This window comes from Neoarius graeffei, chromosome 18, assembly GCF_027579695.1.
Source record: "Neoarius graeffei isolate fNeoGra1 chromosome 18, fNeoGra1.pri, whole genome shotgun sequence".
NCBI lineage: Eukaryota > Metazoa > Chordata > Actinopteri > Siluriformes > Ariidae > Neoarius > Neoarius graeffei.
The window spans coordinates 37,564,003-37,571,848 of NC_083586.1; positions in this window are offsets into that span (position 1 = coordinate 37,564,003).

A 7,846-nucleotide genomic window follows, 5' to 3' on the forward strand; every position below is an offset into this window, starting at 1 on the left:
GTGTGTGTACATGGTGTCCTGTGATGGACTGTGTCCTGGTCCCAGGATAGATTTCAGATCCACCGAGACTCTGACCAGGATCTGACAAAGATGTTGTCAAGAGAAAGACTTTTACAGAACAGTTTGTTTAAATTTAATTTTTTAATTATTTGATGCTAATGCTATTTTTAGTATAAAATCGAACGCAAATCCAACTATTGTCAACATTTTGGGAAATACATCTGTAATATAAATCCTTTTTATATATATATATATATATATATATATATATATATATATATATATATATATATATATATATAAAGAGAGAGAGAGAGAATTTTTATTTAAAAGAAACATAATATACAATGGGCGGCACGGTGGTGTAGTGGTTAGTGCTGTCGCCTCACAGCAAGGAGGTCCGGGTTCGAGCCCCGTGGCCGGCGAGGGCCTTTCTGTGTGGAGTTTGCATGTTCTCCCCGTGTCCGTGTGGGTTTCCTCCGGGTGCTCCGGTTTCCCCCACAGTCCAAAGACATGCAGGTTAGGTTAACTGGTGACTCTAAATTGACCGTAGGTGTGAATGTGAGTGTGAATGGTTGTCTGTGTCTATGTGTCAGCCCTGTGATGACCTGGCGACTTGTCCAGGGTGTACCCCGCCTTTCGCCCGTAGTCAGCTGGGATAGGCTCCAGCTTGCCTGCGACCCTGTAGAAGGATAAAGCGGCTACAGATAATGAGATGAGAGATAATATACAATGGGGCGGCACGGTGGTATAGTGGTTAGCGCTGTCGCCTCACAGCAAGAAGGTCCGGGTTCGAGCCCCGTGGCCGGCGAGGGCCTTTCTGTGTGGAGTTTGCATGTTCTCCCCGTGTCCGTGTGGGTTTCCTCCGGGTGCTCCGGTTTCCCCCACAGTCCAAAGACATGCAGGTTAGGCTAATTGGTGGCTCTAAATTGACCGTAGGTGTGAATGTGAGTGTGAATGGTTGTCTGTGTCTGTGTGTCAGCCCTGTGACTTGTCCAGGATGTACCCCGCCTCTCGCCCATAGTCAGCTGGGATAGGCTCCAGCTTGCCTGCGACCCTGTAGGACAGGATAAGCGGCTACAGATAATGGATGGATGGACAATATACAATGTTGTTTAATGTGTTTCCACTTCAGTTAGTCGGGTTTTGAAGATTTATAAAGGAAATGTGTCACATAACAGCTTAAAAGAAGACGCAATTTGTTTTGTTTTTTTTTAACTCTGAATTTTTTTAAAACAGGTCATCATTAAAAGGTCAACAAAAAGTGCTGACAAAGATCACCTATCACCCTGACCATACTAGAATTTTCATCATGGATTTTACGCACTTGCATTTTCATAGGTGTGTGAAAATCCTTGTTAGCCATTTTATCAGATAACTTAACATATAGGTGCACAATTCCTGATTCTACCCTTTTACCTGTTGCGTTGTATGGCTTTTTTTTTTCCAACTCTGTCCAACACTGGAAGTGGCCCACTATTTCTCTTCACACTGACCTGATACTGTGTGTGGTGCTGGTACGAGTTTATCAGCTACAGCAGCTTCGCTAATGTTTTTAAACACCATGTGTTCTTACTGTCCATTTCACCAAGAACACCTACTTTGTTACTCCACTTTGTTGGTGGACAGATATTATAGACTAAATCATTCTCTAGTCCATCATACGTGTCAAGTTCTGACCATGCGACTGGTGTTGGTTCTCTTGGCTGGATATTTTGGAATGATGGATGTTCAGGAATACAGTAATTATCAGCATCCAAAGAGTACTCAATCAGTGGTGTACCTATAATGAATGGTTCATTTACACTGATGGACAGGAGAGGAGGGACAAAGTATGTATAAAACATGTCGTTGCCAATGTTTAAAAACTATTGTGTGAAAGGATACAGATTACTCCATCCATCCATCCATCCATCCATCCATCCATTTTGGCATATCACTACAGTGACATGGCCACTCTGACAGCTTCAGCCATCAAAGTCTCTATGGAACATAATAGTAGTGGTTTGCCGTTGCCTTCTACTGGATTGTTATAGAGGTTTTTTCTTTTCAGCCATTCACACTTGGACAATTTAGAGTCACCAGTTAACCTAACCTGCATGTCTTTGGACTGTGGGGGAAACCGGAACACCCAGAGGAAACCCACACAGACACGGGGAGAACATGCAAACTCCACACAGAAAGGCCCCTGGCGACCGCTGGGCTCAAACCCAGAACCTTCTTGCTGTGAGGCGACAGTGCTAATCACTACACCACTCAGGAAAGACAAATAAGGCAATGTTCTCCAACCACACTTGTGAAACTAATAATACCGAGATCATATTTGACATTTTCAAAATGGCATTTTCCCCCTCGGACACAGGAGGTTACTACCTGTATAATTGCTTTTAATGAAAAATATCTGATTAAATATTAGTTGCTTCTTTTAATAGATCTTCATTGTTGTAGCTGTACTGATTTTCCGCACTCACATTTTAGTGAAAAAGATCATGCGAGTTTCATTCGGACCTTATCTCCTTGGCCCTTTGTGATTAGCCAAGGGGGAAAAAAGTGGTTAAGCCTCAGGGACTGTAAACATGGAATGTAAATAATTTTATCTCTTGGGATCTCTTGAGAAATTTATAGACCTACCTGTCTGCATTTCAGCCTGCTCGAATAACCCTGGTAATCTTTAAACACTGATTTGGGTCGATACTTTATTACTGGCGGTGGGAATTTAAAAAATGAGCCTGTGATCATTTGATGAACGTGACAGGAATCCCTGTTCATTAGAAGATGTCATGCAGATTTCTAGCTTGATGAATTGATGGAGATTCAATGGAGAGCCGATTAGTAGATTTAGGTCATGCCATTACTGTTCTGAAAGCTAAACAGTGGTCTTCCTGCTTTCCACGGAACCCCTGACGTGCTATTTATTGCCAGGGTGAAGCTGTGTGAGTGGTTTTGTGGAGTAGATGGCGCTTCTTTGGCGATCTAGCCTGTCCCACTTTCTACAGCCCCCCTGCATGCATGTTATTTATGACTGGGTATTAAAAGAGACTGGGGTCGTACCGAGTTCATGACCTATGACATTTCCTTTCTTCAACTCTCAAGGGATACATAAACATGATGGGCCGTTTGAATTAACCACCATTGAGTTAATCAGTTTGCTCTCTTTAGGAGACAGCGAGTGATGAAGACGTTGGATGGTAATTGGGGTGAAGCCGTTAGAGCACATAAGCTCTCCTGACCCCACTTCATCTGTGGGCTTTTGTAGCTATGTCATGCTACACAAGCTGCTTTGTACATGTCTTCAGCAAAACACGGACACTGAAATAGCTTTCAATATAGTGCTTGCTCAACAGGTTACAGCTCCGAGTTAGTGAGGACTCAGAGTGTTGTAGGTTTGAGCCCCAGCACTGTCAAGCTGCCACTGTTGAGTCCTTGGGCAAGGCCCTTAACCTTCCCTTCCCTTCCCTTCCCTTAATTGGCTCAATCTTTCCACAGAGTAGTGGGAAAACATAAGCACAAAAAAGGAAAGACTTCCCCCTTATGGCAAACCTTATGTACTGCAGACCTTTCATCAGCTGTTGCACACAAACTACAGTATAATTTGTAATCATGAACTGACCTATTCATCATCATTTCCATTTAAATAACTAGAAAAATACTCACAGGAAAAAATGTAAATGATAATGTATTAACCACATGATGTCAGATTGCCATCACTTGACTGTTAGTGGCCTATAGAGGGCACTGCAAACTCATAATAAATCTCCAGTCGCAGATTTATTCTGTTTTCTGATGTATTAAAATTTAATAAAGTGGAATACAAGTTATTGTGGATTCAGACAGAAAAGAGTTTTATTAAGACATAAAAAAGCCTTCACTTCTTGTCATGTAATAAATACAGCTGACATGGAAGCTTCTGATTTTTTTTTTAACACAATAGATATCTTTTAGAAACCCCAACAGTAAGAAATCACAATTACATCTGTCATTTTTTATGGACAGGAGTGAAAACAACCAACAGGCAAAACATTAGGAAGATGGTCCATTTTGACAAAAGTTTTTAAAAAATGTTGTTGCACCTTTCGAGAGCACAAACAGGGGACTCAGTCTCAGAAAGTAAAGTATATTATTAAACTTTTAGGAGTATAATGGGGTGGTGTAGTGGTTAGCACTGTCTCCTCACAGCAAGAAGGCTCTGGGTTCGAGCCCAGTGGCTGACGGGGGCCTTCCTGTGTGGAGTTTGCATGTTCTCCCCGTGTCCGCGTGGGGCAGTGTTGTAGTCGAGTCACTAAACCTCGAGTCTGAGTCCAGTCTCGAGTCCCCAGTGTTCAAGTCCAAGTCATTAAAGAAAACTTTGAGTCAAGTCTGAGTCAAGTCCACTACTGAGCCGAGTCTGAGAACAAGATTCCAACGGCACCATTTGAAGGTGGCTGTCGCTGCCTTTATGTGAAACAGTCTCTGCTACTGCGTTGGACTAATGTGACTAGTTTCTCAGATACTCCAGAAATGTAAGGAATGACAATCAGTAACAAACGCAAGAGCACTGTCGTTCCCTACATGTCTGGACTATCTGAGAAACTCAGGAGAATCTTCTATAAACACAACATCCCTGTACACTTCAGACCCAGTAACACTCTGAGGCAGAAACTGGTCCACCCCAAGGACAGAATACCAAGACACAAACAGGGCAATGTAGTGTACGCAATTCAATGCAGTGAGGAATGCACAGACCTGTACATTGGGGAAACGAAACAACCGCTTCGCAGGCACATGGCTCAATACAGGAGAGCCAGTTCCTCAGGCCAGGGCTCTGCAGTCTATCTTCATCTCAATAACAAAGGACACTCATTTCAGGACTGCAGTGTACGCATTCTAGCCAGAGAAGACCAATGGTTTGAAAGAGGAGTAAAAGAAGCCATCTTCGTCAACCTGGAATGACCATCACTGAATAGAGGAGACACCACTTTTCATCCACCTACAATGTAGTCCTTGGCACACTTCCCAGAAAACTGAATACACATCCACACCAAGACTCAGCTGACTTCAATGACTCACATGATGGCAGAGAGAGCCAACGACCCACAGATCACCCTACCCACCCTCTAGGCTGCTAAAACCGTTCACACCCGGCCTCCAGTGACCCTAACACCTACAGGATGAGCATCAACAACCCATGCGACCTCAATGGCTCTCCTTAGGGTTGCTTTTGGTCCACTAGAGGATAAATACCTGGAACTCTTCACTAGTCAGACAGAACTGAAGAAGCCTTTCAGATGAGAGGTGAAACGTCTTCAAGAATTTCAAGCAAGTCCAGTTGCCTTCTTTAGCACCTATAGCGACGAAATGTTTTGTAAATTTAACAATGGTGTGCAAAATGCCATCTCATAATGAATCACTTATCAACCTCAAATCATCTGAACAGCTGAAGACCAATGCAAGTGAGAATGTAAGAACAAGAAGCATCTCTAGGAGGCACAGGAGCATCAACACCATTAACTGATTGGACAAATCTTTTTTCTTTTCTTTTTTTTGTGTGTCAGGGCTGTGTGCTGGTTATGGTGTTCTCCTGGCACACATTACAGAAAGAATTTCTGTAATTTCTACAATAAAATACAAGAATCAAACTGGTATAAACCTTTAAATATGTTTTACAGTTCAGTGCCACAGCCTGCATGGCATTCTGGGAAAATGCAGTATAGTATCTATACAACTGGTAGATTATTTAACAGTTCCACTCAATCAAGTCATACTGTACATGAGCTGATAGCCGACGAGGCGCATAGCACTGAGTTGGCTATAAGCCATCTATGACGAGATTGAGTGGAATAACTGTTTTATTCTATCCACATTCACTGGATTTTAAGAAACAGAGCATTTTTATTTTTTGCAAATTTGATAAATAAAAATTTTGTACAAAACATCCAACAAAATAATTTCCACTTATAATGTAAACAAACTGGTGAAATGACAGTCGCAATTTGTGAAAAATGTGATAATAATTCTTGAAAAATAAAAAAAGATACGTTCTTACCGTCAAATACTTTCGTTCTATATTTTGTTGCTTTTTTGTATTTTTTAGGATTTTGTTTTCGAGTAGTTTTTATTTCGTCCTCAGTTGGTTCAGCAACACGCTCTGCATTTTGTTTTTCTCTACTCATGGTATATGAGCTGATATCCTAGTAGTAAAGTAGCCAATCAGAGTGCACGATTACTCATATCCAGTGAATGTGGATAGAATAATTTAAAATAGATAACCTATAAACAGTAGCTTACTTTCTTCTTGATTTTTCTGTCATATTCTGCCCGATGACGCATTGATTTCATCACTGTTTCTCGTTTCTTACTTTAAATGTTTCTTAACGTATCATCTTTGATTTTAGCATTTTCTATTTGTTGAACTTGATTGTTCATTCTCACAACATGTGTAATTTGATATCTTATAGCCAACCTGTAGACCCTGTGCATGTTCTATAATGATTTGCTTCTATTTCACAATTTATTAACATTTTTATTATTACATAAATCTCGACAAAGGTTTTTACAGAATAAGAATTGCAATTAAAAAAAATCAGCTTCATTTGTTAGAACTTTTTATTCTTTCCAATTTATTTACAATACATATTTGGCAATAAAATAATTATACCCCCCCTAGGAGCTATGTTGTCGGGGGCATTATGCCCCTGTTAGGGTTTCCCAAGGTAGACAGGTCCTAGGTGACAGGCCAGACCAAGAGCAGTTCACCAAAACCCCTTATGGAAATAAAAAAATCAAGGACTGTGACATTGCCCGGTATGGCGCAGCCGGGGCCCCACTCTGGAGCCAGGCCTTAGGGGTGGGGCTCGTATACGAGCGCTTGGTGGCCGGGCCTTTGCCCACGGGGCCCAGCCGGGCTCAGCCCGAAGCGGTGATGTGGGCCCGACCTCCTGTGGGTTCACCACCCACAGAGGTAGCCGTAGGGGGCCGGTGCAGTGTGGATTGGGTGGCAGTCGAAGGCAGGGGCCTCAACTACCTGATCCCCGAACACAGTGGCTAGCTGTTGGGACATGGAATGTCACTTCGCTGGGGGGAAAGAGCCTGAGCTTGTGCGGGAGGTTGAGAGGTACCGGCTAGAGATAGTCGGGCTCACCTCCATGCACAGCTTGGACTCTGGAACCCAGCTCCTCAAGAGGGGCTGGACTCTCCACTTCTCTGGAGTCACCCATGGTGAGCGGCGGCGGGCTGGTGTGGGCTTGCTTATAGCTCCCCAGCTCAGCCGCCATATGTTGGAGTTTACCCCAGTGAACGAGAGGGTCGTCTCTCTGCACCTTCAGGTCAGGGAGAGGGCTCTTGCTGTTGTTTGTGCCTATGGGCCGAATAGCAGTATAGAGTATCCAGCCTTCTTGGAGTCCCTGGGAGAGGTACTGAGAGGTGCTCAGACTGGGGACTCCATTGTTCTACTGGGGGACTTGAATGCTCACGTGGGCGACGACAGTGACACCTGGAGGGGCATGATTGGGAGGAATGGCCTCCCCGATCTGAACCCGAGTGGTGCTTTGTTTTTGGACTTTTGTGCTAGTCACGGTTTGTCCATAACAAACACCATGGTCGAGCATAGGGGTGTCCATAAGTGCACGTGGCACCAGGACACCTTAGGTCGGAGGTTGATGATCGACTTTGTTGTCATTTCATCTGATCTCCAGCCCTATGTCTTGGACACTCGGGTGAAGAGAGGGGCTGAGCTGTCAACTGATCACCACCTGGTGGCGTGTTGGATCCGGTGGCAGAGGAGGAGGCCGGACAGACCTGGCAGGCCCAAACATATGGTGAGGGTCTGCTGGGAACGTCTGGCCAAGCACTCTGTTGAGGAGGTCTTTAA